Source organism: Jaculus jaculus, chromosome 5 (assembly GCF_020740685.1).
Source record: "Jaculus jaculus isolate mJacJac1 chromosome 5, mJacJac1.mat.Y.cur, whole genome shotgun sequence".
Classification (NCBI taxonomy): Eukaryota; Metazoa; Chordata; class Mammalia; order Rodentia; family Dipodidae; genus Jaculus; species Jaculus jaculus.
Window position 1 is genome coordinate 76,690,812 of NC_059106.1, and position 13,740 is coordinate 76,704,551.

The following is a 13,740-nucleotide window of genomic DNA, read 5'->3' on the forward strand; positions in this document are numbered from 1 at the left end:
AGGAAACTCAGCCATCACATGGCTCAGTAATGAATCCAAAATTCCCAAAGGAATAAGATAAAACCAGAATTCAACCCATTTAACTTTGGCTCCTTGCCCTGATCCCTTCTAAGCACCTATATTACATCTGGACTTGGTAATGCTTCTAAGTGATGCAGCCAGGGTCATTAAAGCTCCATGTCCTGTCTAATGTCTTACCTTTACTCTGTGTCTCTGGGTTCTGAACTTGCCCCCTGAGAGCAATGCACATGATATTCAGACACCTGGATAGACATTGCTAAGAAGGAAATAACTTTCATTCTGTTGAGAAGCCACATTGTCAGCTTGAGGACATGGAGCAAAAGTGTTTGGTCCCTGCAAAGTGAGCTCTCTCCAGCTAGGACCAGTGTATATACAAGACAGATAGGCCAGTGACAAACCTGGTGGAGACTCAGAAAGAAAGATGTGTTGAAGTGTTTGTAAATTATTTTTCTTCGCCTCAATTCCCATATTATGTTTCTGGAGTCCTACCATGAGTTCTAGAAGCATCCCAGCCAACTAAGCCAGTCTAAGGACATAGCACATGGCTGCTATTTGCCATAAGTCCTTCCAGACCATCAGTGAGATTTTAGAGCCTAATATTCATTGAAGGAGATAGCCTTCTGTCTTCCCAGAGACTATGTGTTGAGAATCACTAGACAGGTGAGAAACACATCCACCTTCTTGATATCTCTAGAAATCTTTTGTTTTCTTCCCAATCAATACTAGAAGAATAGATATATCAAATAGAAAATCAGATACAAATGTAATCTATCATATGCATTAGCAGTAGACTGTTGTATGGCGTCTAAGAATTAAGGTACAAATGAATGCACACACCAAGTAAGAGAGTCTCCCTCTAGGCTCTGTCCTATGCCATTGCTGATTTCTGCCTTCACCAGGGCAACTCCACAATGGTTATAGCAAATACAATATCTTTGGAAAAATTAGTTCTTATACCTGTAAGTAAGAACTTTTGAGACTTAGATGCTCTAAGCCCTTGGAATGTCTCTAAATTTTACTGGCTTTTCTGTTGTTGTTCTGATAATGCATGCAATATTTTTACTTTTTGTAGCTACAAGCTCCTACCATATTCTTTTTTGTAACATATAGTAATTATAGATTACTGTGTTTCATTATGCCACTGTCATATGTGTATATGATTCATCTTAAACATATTCACCTGGGTTACCCTCTCATGCGCCTTCTGTTCTGACTGTTTCTCTTCCTATATCCAGCTAGTCCACTATATGCTTTCAGTTGTTTCATGTGCAAGAGCCAAGAGTGAGAGCAAGCAAGAGAGAGACAGAGGAAGAAGGAGAGAGAGAACTGGCATAGCAGGGCCTCCAGCCACTGTAATTGCACTCCAGATGTGTGCACCACCTTGTCCACATGTGCAACCTTGCACATGGATCACCGTGTGCATATGGCTTATGTGGGATCTGAGGGGTCAAACATGCATTCTTAGGCTTCACAAGCAAGTGACTTAATGAATAAACCATCTCTCTACCCATACTTTCAGTTTTTAAGTTTTCAAAAATTTCTGTTGGGACTTTGATTATGTTGAATCTTACACTTGGTATCATTTCTTTGTTTTAGGCCCCCAGATGTAAATTTCTCACTTAGTCCTGCACCCAGAACTCATGCAGCTGTCAGTGGCTCTGCCTTTGGGACATTGATAAGAACACAATGAAGGCCCCTTCCCTTCTGGAAGGAGGTATTTACCAAGGATGGTAAGACTGAAGTTTAACAAGGAGAGGGGGAAAAAAAATCAATGAACAAGTCTCAAGTAAAACACACACCTGATGCCCATTTGTCTATAGTGGAGATGGTTCACTCTGAGTTCCCGGGTCTCCCTTTCCTGTCCTCACTTGAACTCAGGGCACACCAACCCTCTGCATTTCCGTCAAGCTTTTACCCTCCTTACCGTGTTCCCACAGTTCCCTCCGTGTACTCAGCCCAGGTTCCATGGTGAAGACCATTTCCTCAGTGAGAACTAATGCAGGCTGCAGAGCAGTGATGAGGGGAGAGGAACAGACTGGAAAAGGAAGCTGTCAGAGGCATCCTGGCATCTGAAGAGGAGGATGAAGGCGGGATGACGGGGAGCCTCAGTAGTAATCACCAGGCTCGGGCACATAGAGGGGTCTTGGACCTCACTAATAGGAGCTCCAGCTGCGTGCCCGCTCCGTGGTCCTGCATTCCCTGTGGACCAGGCCAGGCTGCCAGGACCTGTCCCAGCCCGGGCAGTTCTGAGCACCGCAACCCACAGAATCACTGCCCAGGACGAGGTTGTCACTCACCTGCTGCACTTGGCGTCGGCTGGACTGCAGGTAAGCAGGGGACTATTCACGTTCCACAGGGGTATTACGAGGAGCAGGGACTGGGACAGGGGACAATTTGGGGAGGGGAGAAACACGACCCGAGGTCCTAGGCTGAAAGGCGCAAGGAAAGGTATATTTGGGGAAGGAGACACTTTGGTTGGGGCGTCGGGAAGGGGCTGCGATGGGAGGGAAAGCAGTACGACGGGGCGCACCAGGGGGAGGACTGGGCTGGAGAGGACGCTGAGAGGTGGACCTCTGAGCAGCCAAGTTAGGAATGGAGGCTAGAGGACGAGGACCAGGACGACGACGGGACGGGGGAGGAGCAGCAGGAGGAGACGGGAATATCGGAGGAAGCTTTCGAGTCATTCTTCTAAAAGACACTCCGGACTTCCTACTTCACCAGAAGTCAGCGAGCGACTGAGCCTGTGCCAGAACTCTCCAGCATTTACCTCACAGTCACCACTCCCAACGTTCCATGACTCGGTGCCCATTATGAGCTTCCCCTGCCTTTGATGCAGTGAGGAGGTCCTCTGACCAGCAGTATGGTCCCAGTACCTAAGTCTGAAAGACTATGTGAAGCAGCAAGTAGAAGGAATTGGACTTTCATCTTAATTTCTGTTCTTGAATTATTGTGCAGATTCATTGTGAATAGGCAAAGATTGATAAAGAATTAAAATACAACCAAGAGCTTAGGACCTATAGAGAACCCAGTGCAGGCTCTCCTTAACCTCAAATGATATGAAGAAATAAGAGTGGGAGACAGGCATTGCAAATGGACATCAGAATCCTCAAGTGCAATCATCAGAGACACGATTTCATGGCCACTTCCTGTAACAACTCCTTCTAAGACTAGTTATGGAGGAGTAATTACAAGTGACAAGTACATGGACTATGAATTCATGCCTCATTAGTGGGTGGATGTGCCTGTGGAAAGTTCTGAGGACTCCTCTTTTGGTCCCCTTCTCTGCCTTCCTCGCAGTTCCTTCCCACAGGATGAAGCTTCCCTCAGGTCACCTTGAGGCCTTCTTTGCCACCCCCACTCCCAGCACTGCTCTACACTGAGGGAAGTCCATTGTGAGAGATGGAGGGTCTGGGTCAGACGTGGTGGCACACACCTTTAACCCCAGCACTCAGGAGGCAGGGGCTGGAGGATCGCTATGTGTTTGTAGCCAGCTGACACTACGTAGTGACTCTAGGATTTAATAAGCAGTGATATAATGATAACTACTTGATAATCAAGGCTTCTGAAAGAATGGAGGCAAAGGAAATATAATTAGGTTTCCTTTTTATCCTTATATTGCTGAGCCAGTGCACAATCTCTATCCCTGACACCTTAGCTGGTTTCTCCATGAACCCGTTTGGCTGGATATTCATTATGCTTGATGTTGCATTCACAAAGAACCTGACAATTGCAGAATAGGAGGGAAGGGTTTGTTTTGACTGACAATTTGTGAACACAGTATATCATTTGGCAAAGGTATGCAGGCAAGAGTGTGAGGCAGCTAGTCACAAAGCGTCTGCAGGCAGCAGCCAGAGATGAAAGCTCATGCTTAGCCCAGTTTGTTCCTTTTATTCAGTCTAGGATTCCAGCGCATGGGATTGTGCCACACATTCATGGTGGGTCTTCATTCCTCAGTTAAATCTTTTTGCAAACAACACTCATAGGTATAGCCTGAGGTATGTTGCCGTGGTGATGATGAAGCTTAACTATCACAGGCAATTAGAGGATGATAGGGGAAGATGCTAACCCTTATCAATTGTTTGTTAGAATTCTCTTGAGGACTCCCTTTGTGAGCATTCACATGCGTCACAAATATCTACATTGTTTGTCAGTTCTAACTGGGATGTCCACATAACTCTCTTACATTCTCACTAATTTTCCAATTACATTCCAAGCAGGTCCCTGACCCTCTAGACAACCCATTAGCCATGGTACATATATCAATTTGGACTATTAGATAAAAGTGATTTCTTCTTTCAAACAAAACTAACAACATGCCCTCTTCAGTTTCCTGTCCTGGAAATATTTCCCTTCTTTCTTCTCTTCAGGAATATTCCGGGATGGGACCACAATTCTCCACTCTTCACATTCAAGTGGGGCTGGTACATTCCACAGAACCATCTGTAACCATGCATGCATTTTCCTTTCTTCTTTCCTTTACACACCCAGCAGGGAAACCCTGTGGAGGTGGATGAAGGTTATGGGGATATAACAGTAGTGGATCACTCCAGCCACTTCCTCATGCAGCCTGCTTGTGCCTGCCTGACTTTGTATGCAGCACTGCCGTTAGATGACAGAATGCCTCAATGCTGCCAATTGTGTCCTGGTGAGTCAAGTAATAACCTTGTTTAGGATGGTGCCAGATTACAAGGTAATTTGGCAGCTTATCAGAAATCTTTATTTGGTTAAGATAACAATATACCTTAAACTGATTAACAGGGCTGGGGAAATGGCTTAGTGGTTAAGGCATTTGCTGGTGAAGCCTAGGACCCTGGTGTGATCCCCCAACCCACATAAGGCAGATACACAAGGGGACACATGTGTGTTCTCTCATTCTCTCTTTCTCTCTGCCTCTTCCTCTTTAAATTTAATTAATAAAAATTAAAATACATGATTTATAGAATAATACATCTCTATCATAATCCTACTTGACATTTTTCATGAAATTCACTAGGGGAATGTAAAATTCAATGGAAAGTCCAAAGCACTCAGAGGAGACCAAACAATCTTGACCAAAAAAGCAAAGTTGGGTGACTTCTACTTCCAATTTGAAACTGCATTACAAAACTATAGCAACCAGAACAGTGTGGTCCTGGCATAAGAATTGGCATGTGTCTTAACAGACAACTTTGACAATCCATAGTCCTAAAACCTAATGTCAACTGAGTTTTATCAAGAACATCAAGATGATTAATCACTGAAACAGACCAAAAATGAACCCAACATGGCTCAGGAAAATTTTGCAGAAGAGGGGGCTGAAAGAATGTCAGAGCCACATGTTGGGTCATGATATGCAGAGACATTTATCTTACCCATGACTGTGGGCTAACTCCACAATGCACGACCCATATACCTCAACAAGGAGGGGCCAATGGAGAGGGGGTAGGTCATGGATGAGCCTAATAATGGTACCAAACTGACTGTATTTGCTGAATACAAAACTAATTAATAAAAAATAAAATAAAAAAGATGATTAAATGGAGAAAAAAGAAAAAATGGCAGTGAGACAAATGTAAAGGAATAAAATCACATCTCTAATCATATTATAAATAATTGACTCAATTTTTTAAAAGGTTAAGTCAAACTTAGAAGACACAGAAGTAAATTTCCATGACCTTGGATCAGGCAGTATTGTCATACATTTACTCTAAAAGTAACAAGACAAAAAAAAATAACATAAATGTACTTTATCAAAGTTAAAAACATATTGTGATAAAAAGGATACTATTGTGGATGTGGTGGCACACACCTTTAATCCCAGCACTCGGGAGGCTGAGATAGGAGGATCACTCTGAGTTGAAAGCCAGCCTGAGACTACATAGTGAATTCCAGATCAACTTGGGCTAGAGTGAGACCCTACCTAGAAAAGAGAGAGAGGGGGAAAGAAAAAAAGAAAGAAAGAAGTCATGAAAGTGCAAATTCAGCTGAGTTTGGTGACATACACCCCTCATCCCAGCACTAGGAAGCCAGAGTCAGGGGACCACTATTAAAGCCCAGCTTTGGATACATAGAAAATTTGAGGACAGCCTGGATAGCACAAGATCATATTGGAAAAAAATATGAAGCAAACCAAAATAAGGAGTATTACCTATGAAAAATGAAGCCCAACTACCAAGAAGTAGAGGCTGAAGGGCCATAGAGAAGGACTCAGGCTGTGTTAGCTAAGGTATGGTTCAAGCTCTGAATTACAGAGTGATTTGCTAATAAACCAGGCTATACCTCTGGAGGTGAATGGAAGATTTATGCCCACCCCTAAAGCATAGGTAAGGGAGCAGTGAAGGTATAAAGAGTGAGGGTAAGAACATGCTGTCTAATCCTGGCACCTATAGAACAGAAGAACTTCACAGTCAATGAAACTTGCATACACAGATGCAGGTATATGCTTGTTTCAGGGAACATACAGGTCCTTACTGAATGATTTTCACAGAGAGTTATACAACAATGTTCTAAGACTTGCTGAAGGATTCCAGCCGGTGGCTGCCTATAGGGAGCTCTGGCCTATGTATTAAAACCTGTGGATCCAGGGCTAGAGAGATGACTTAGTGGTTAAGGCACTTGCCTGTAAAGCTAAGGACCCATGTTCAACTCACCAGATCCCACATAAGCCAGACCCACAAAGCTGAGGCAAGTGCAAGCTTAAACATGCCCACAAGATGGCACATGTGTCTAGAGTTCGATTGCAGTGGCTGGAGGCTCTGATGTGTAAATTCTCTCTGTCACTCCCTCTGATAAAATAATAATAAAAGACATTTTTTAATACCATGGAGGTTGGCTGGCAAGATGGCTTAGCAGTTAAGCACTTGCTTGTGAAGTCTAAGGACACTGGTTCAAGCCTCAATTCCACAGGACCCATGTAAGCCAGATGCACAAGTTGGCACATGCATCTGGAGTTCATTTGCAGTGGCAAGAGACTCTGGCACACCCGTTCTCTCTCTTTCTCTTTCTCTCTCTCCCTCTCCCTCTCACTCTTACTCTCACTCTTTCTCTTTCTGTCCATCACCCCCAAATAAATAAATAAAAATAAACAACAAAAGAAACCATGGATGCAATTTGAACTATATTCTAAGCCATGTACACGCAAAAATAGTCTAGTCATGCATATATAAGCCAGGTGTTCACTGCTCATAGGCACCTTGTTCATCTCTTGTGCACACCTCCCCACCTTTCCCTTCCCCACGTCATTAGTTTGACATCTAAACTCCAAGAAGCATAACCAAACAGCACCCTTCCCAGTACCCACAACCTGAATCCTCCCTAAGCACACGTCTTAGAGCTCTCTAAAGGGAAGACCCTTGATTCCCTGGCCTGGTCTGAGTCCCCTGACACTCTCACCTTCTTGTCCTGCTCCCTTCCCTCTCAGCCCTTCATGAGGTCACCCATACAACACAGATGATCATTCCTCAAACTGCACCAGTTCTCCTGCCAGGATCTCACCACCCCCATTGTGCTGACATTAAAGTAAGCACTTTTACTGGCCTTTCAAGACTGCCCCCGCCCCACTCTAATATTTATCGCTACCTCTGATGAACATTCTATAGTGACCACATGAACCTTTCTCTAGTTCTGTTTTTAAGACAGTATTTTGCTAACTTGAGTCCTCTCTCCTTGACATCCCCTTGCTTCTCTGGCACTTTGAACACAGGCTCCTTAGAATTCACAGGTGTGGGAGCTAGAGAAATGGCTAAACAGTTAAGGCACTTGCCTGCAAACTCAAAGGACCAGGGTTCAAATCCCCAGGACAAACATAAGCCTGATGCACAAGATGGCACATGTATCTGGAGTTCATTTGCAGTGGTTGGAGGCCCTGGCATACCCATTCTCTTATTCTTTCTATCTCAGTCTGGCTCTCTCCCTCTCTCTCTGCCTTTCTCTCTCTCTCTCTCTCTCTCTCTCTCTCTCTCTCTCTCTCTCTCTCTCTGTCTCTGTCTCTGTCTCTCTCTCAAATAAATAAAAATAAAGAATCCACAGGTGAGGGACTTTGAATGCAAATGTCTCTTGTGAGTTCATGTGTTTGAACACTTATCCACAGCTGGTAGTGCTGTCAAGGAACATGTGAGACCTTTAGAAGGTAGAGTCCAGCTAGAGGAAGTGAGTCACTGGAGGCAGGCTAAGGTTGTATTGTTCAGCCCTTTTCTCTGCTTCCAGACTGCCCAGGCGATAAGACACTGGCTTCTCCCACCATCCTGCCATGCCTTCACTGCATCTGTAAGCACAATTCAACTGTCTCCTTCCATAAGCTTCTTTTGGTCAGGTATATTTTTTCTTTTTATTTCATGTAATTTCTTAACTTTCTCAAGCTTCATTAAGCTTAGAACAAGTTGCAATAAATTTTTAATTAAGTCTTATAAAAACTCTTCAACATGATGATATTGTAGCCATTTGCAGGGACCATAAGGACCTCAGTTGTCCTTAAACTTACAAAATGCCACCACTATTGCCAGATTTTTCAAACTTTCTGCAGAAACTCATTCATATAAGCAAACTAATTGACTGGCTTTGGTCAGGTATTTTTCTCGGCAACAAGAAAGTAATTGATAGAAGAGAGAACACTAAACAGATTCTCAGCCTGTATTCACTCCTTGTATGCATGTTCCTAGCCACTAGTTTTATTTTTTTTTCCTACTAAGTACTCTTTACTCAATGAACTCCAACTTCATTTTAAATAGATAGCTTGGCTTCACTTTTAAGCTCTTATAATGTTGCTGGTAGAAATATGATCACTCAGGGTTGCTCTGAACTAGCTCTATAACAGAATAATATGACTAGATGGATGGCACAAGAGATTTATTTTCTTAGTTCTAGAAGCTGAGATTCTATATTAGAGTTCTTTAGAAAACTAGAAGTAAGAGTTACACGATTAGAGTCCCCAGTGAGCATCTGCAGGCTGGAGAGCCCAGAACACCAGCAGTCAAGAAGCTGCTCAGTCTAAGCTCGAAGGCTCAGAACAAGAGGCCTCAGTGGTGCTGCCCCAGTCTGGGGCTGAAGCCTGCTCACTACCTGGAGAATGTCCAGAATGTGTCCACGATCAAAGACTGAAGAAGCTGAACTGATGTCTGCAGGCTCTGGCAGCAGCACAAGTCACACCTGCTCAAGGAGAACTGAGCTCTTAAGGCTTGGGCTCCCCTTCTTCCCTTTATTCCATCCGGGCCCCCAGCCCATTGGAAAGGGCTTCCCATATTCAGGGTGGCTTTTCCTTCACTTTTCTGACCAAACTGTTAATCAGGTTGACAGTTTCCTGGATGTCTTTCAATCCAGTCAAGTTGACAGGCAAGATTAACCATAACCCTTGAGATCAGGGTGTAGCATGAGCAGGTCACACTGGCAACTCTCTCCATTCTTGATAATGGCCATCTTCTTGCAGAGAGAGAGAGAAAGACACACAGAGAGAGAGAGAGAAAGACAGAGAGAGAGGAGAGTGACAAAGGGGAGAGGAAGAGAGAGAGGGAGGAGAACAACAAAGGGGAGAAGGAGTCCTCTAGTGTGGTAGTTTGAATAGATGGCCCCCAATATATTCAGCTCTTTATTGTTTGTAGTTTACATTCTGCAGCCACCTGGCTAGAGGCAATGTCACTGGGTGCATCTTTAGGTGTGGTGGTGGGTTTCAGATTTCAATCTGAAGATATGCAAAGTGTGCCTAGCTGGAGTTCCTGAAGTATGGCTTGTGGCTTTTGGCTTGTACTTCTCTCTCTCTGCTTGGTCCTGTGAAGGCAGGCCAGTTTCTTCTGCTGTAATGGAACTTCCCCTGGATCTGTAAACTTCAATAAATATCCCTTCCTCCATAACTGTGCCTGGTCTGGAAGTTCATCTCAGTGAACCTGAAGCTGTCTGCTACAGAACTTTATACTGAGGAGTGGGCTGAGATGAACCTGACCATGTAGATGTTGATCTTTTGGAGCCTTTGTTTTTGAGAAATGGGCATGGATTTGGTGCTTGCGAAGGAAGATGCCTTCTGGAGTGGTAAGCCAAGTTTTATGGACTTGTCTGATGACAGTTTGAGAATTCTAAGTGTAGACAATATTGAATTTCAAGGCTTGGTTTATGAGCTTTCTAAGGGTAAGGAAAGACTGCAGAAGACTTTGTTGGAATTGGGCTACTGTCATAAGGGCTAGCTGTGTCCTGATGCCCAGGCCCAGAGAGTTTGATCAATGTTAAATTTATAATGGACTGATGTGCTTGGCTAGAGATATTGGACTGAGATATTGAAGATTTTAAGCTGGAAAACCTCAAACAAGTTAAATTACAGGCACTGAGACTGGTTTTAGGTTACTGAATCTGCTATTGTCAAACACATTAGCCATCTTAAAGGAAGATGGTCCAATTGCTTTACCATGGAAAAGATGCCCGAGGAAAGACTGTCATAGAAATGCAAACACTTTTGGAAAGAGTTGACTGGAGAAGGAACCTGCTTTTCAAGGTTATGATTTATTTTGTCTGTGAATTAAGAATATGGCTGTGTACTGCACATCTGGTATTGGTTTCAGAAGCATCAAAAATGTGAGGAGTGGTCATGAATTGTGCATGCTTCCAGGAGCTGCTGCTGAGATGTGGCATGATGTAGGGCCTGATGCCCTGATAGACTGAAAGAGTCTTTGGAAAATGTGAGGAGTGGTCATGAATTGCACATGCTTCCGGGAGCTGCTGCTGAGATGTAGCATGAGGTAGGGCCTGATGCCCTGATAGGCTGAAAGAGCCTTTGGAAGATGGACTGTAGTTTGCATGAAGACCTCAAGATGTTTTGGATATACCAGGACTATGCAAGGGCTGCCATAGAGCGCATAATGTCCTGGGATGGAAGTGTTCCCTGGCTACTCTGCCCAGCTGGAGGGGCAGAATGGGAAAGTCTGGAGACAGTTAGTCTCTGGTTATATTGAACTTGAACTGCAAAAGTTTGATTTAGGGCCAGTGGCGGAATGTGGTAGTTTGAATAGATGGTCCCCAATATATTCAGTTCTTTATTGTTTGTAGTTTGCATTCTGCAGCCACCTGGCTGTTAATGTCATTGGGTGGATCTTTAGTGTGGTGGTGAGTTTCAGATTTCAATCTAAAGATATGCAAAGTGTGCCTAGCTAGAGTTCCTGAAGTGTGGCTTTTGGCTTGTACCTTTAAGTTAAAATGGTTATATTTGGTATCTCAATCATAAGGACATACAAGCCAAAATATAAGGATAAGTGCTTTAGGAAGCAGTCTAGAGTGTATAAAGTGATGGTTGCCATAACAGCCTCACAGTGACTGTCACTTCCTGCTGTAAACAAGAAGTAAATTTTCCAAGGTCAAATACTGAGAAAGTTACTGAGGTAAGGAGAAGAACCTCTTCACTCCAAGGATGACAACCAATTTTCCTTATCACTGAGTTTTCTGTCCATTGACAGCACAATGCTGAGGTCATCATATTTATTCATGAACAACATTTATTTTAAGGACTATATAAGCCTTATGGGCTATATGGGTTACATAAAATATTACCTTAATTTTAAACTAATATGTGTACTGTGTGTGTGTGTGTGTGTGTGTGTGTGTGTGTGTTTATATATGTTTTTTTGTGTGTGTGTTTCACTTTGTCCCCCTGCTGTTTCCATTACCTGGTCTCTTACATTTTGCATGCTTAATGTTGGTTACATGTATTCTACATGTTTTGTGTTGCATTTAAGATAGCATCATTCTTATTTGCTCCCTTCACTTCAGAGGGACTAAATATTCCAGCCCACTGTGATATGACATGTATTACTTCTCTGAAGGAAGAAAATACTCCCTACTCCTTTGCTATCAGGCTTCACCATGCACCATGCTTGGTCCACTGGAGTGTATGCCAAGAGATGCCAGTCATTATGAATTCAGAGCATTGTTCCCACATGACTGTCACAGAAAGGCAAATTCTAGCCAAGGGCTTGACCTTCACCATGGATCTGAGACTGTAGAACTGTGAGAAATTTCAAAGAAAATATATGTCTTTCTAGCAAAGGGTTATATAAAGTAGAGAAACTCCACTTTGAGAAAAGATGCCATTTTGTAAAAGTCCTTTCAGGGTCAACAGTTCCAGGAAGTAATACCTCCATTACCTTATTGGGTAAAAATTCTGAAAGTTCCATTTTCCCTAGATTCTGCACCAAACTATGTGAAGAAGCCAATCGCATAAGAATGTGAGGCTGAGCACTAACTCATCAGAGGGTGGCAGAAGACCCTCAAGTTAAAGATAAAAACCCAGTGGACTTCCCAATGGATTTCTTGAGCCCCTTTCAACTGCATGTCCTTCAGCAGAAGAAAAACATTGCCTTGATGAAATCCTTTTTGACTGTGCGCTCATTCTTATGAACAGAGACTCATTTTTAACAGAAGACCACCGTCAAACTACACCAAGCATAGAACATGAACAATAAATGAATGTCTGTCCTGTGAACCACTGAGATTAGTGATCTCTTTGTTGATGCACCACAGTGCAGCCCGTTCACCCAAAAGCCCCTTGATCTCAGGAATATTTCTTCTACTAAACAAAAACCTTGTTGGTTCAAATGCACACTGACTTTTTTATGTACAATAAAAATCCTGCCACACTGTTACACATAGCATGCTCTGTCACAGGCTTCTGCTGTGACTTAGGGCACACTGTCATGCCCATCACCTTGAGAAATGACCATTAAAGCCTTTGTCTCTCACCCTGTGGACATGGGGTTAAACCAGACTGAGAAGACTTTGGAAAGAGCAACACCTGCTTGCCTCTCTCAGGGGAGTAGTTGGGAGTTGGGACTCATGTAGGTGTACATTACTGGAGCAAAGAAGAGGTTGACCAGAGTCAGATGGGATGTTTAGGTAGAGAAAGTCTTGCATCAGATCCTTGATCTTCAGAATGGCCTTGGCAATATGAATGTAGGAAGCCACAATAACAGAAAGTGAGACAGTAACGGAAAAGGCACTCAGGTACTGAAGGAATGGCTTAGCAGTTAAGGTACTTGCCTGTGAAGCCTAAAGACCCAGATTTGATTCCCCAGTAACCAGGTAAGCCACAAGCAAAAGATGTCACATGCGTATGGAGCTAGTTTGCAGTGACTAGAGGCCCTAGCATGCTCATGCTCTCTCTCTCTCTCTCTCTCTCTCTCTCTCTCTCTCTCTCTCTCTCTTTCTCTGTGTGTGTCTCTCCTCATTCTCAAATACATAGGATAGGATAGGATAGGATAGGATAGGATAGGATAGGATAGGATAGAATAAGAATAAGAATAAGAATAAGAATAAGAATAAGAATAAGAATAAGAATAAGAATAAGAATAAGAATAAGAATAGAATAATCTAAAATTACTCATAACCATATCTGTTATCTCAATGAGGTATGTATCCCTGCAAGCTAAGCTCTAAACTGAGAGACCTTCATGGAAGTAATGGTTGACTTTGTTTGGCCCACAGTGTGGAAGCTTCATGGTGTGGAATATGTGGATCACAAAAGCAAGGAAACCACAGGTCAAAGTCCCAGCTGCCAAACATGCGCACAGGTCCCAACAGAGGATGACAGTGTAATGCATGGGTAGCAAATGGCCTATCTTCTAGATGCCTCAGTCTCATCATCTATGCTATGTGGGTAATAATACTCATCTCCTGGGATTTTATGACTATATATTTAATAATCACCTTGTCATATTAGAGAGCAAAATATCTATATGCAATATTGCCTACACTCCCATCATGTCAGGTTGT

At 43.2% G+C, this 13,740-nt stretch overlaps 1 non-coding gene across 1 annotated transcript; it reads right to left on the reverse strand.

Moving 5' to 3' along the window:
* Window positions 1–8,427: 8,427 nt before the first annotated feature.
* LOC123461341 lies at window positions 8,428–8,557 on the reverse strand. Its single transcript, XR_006637628.1, has one exon. It is a non-coding gene; the product is annotated as a small nucleolar RNA SNORA33 (small nucleolar RNA).
* Between the last annotated feature and the right edge of the window lie 5,183 nt (window positions 8,558–13,740).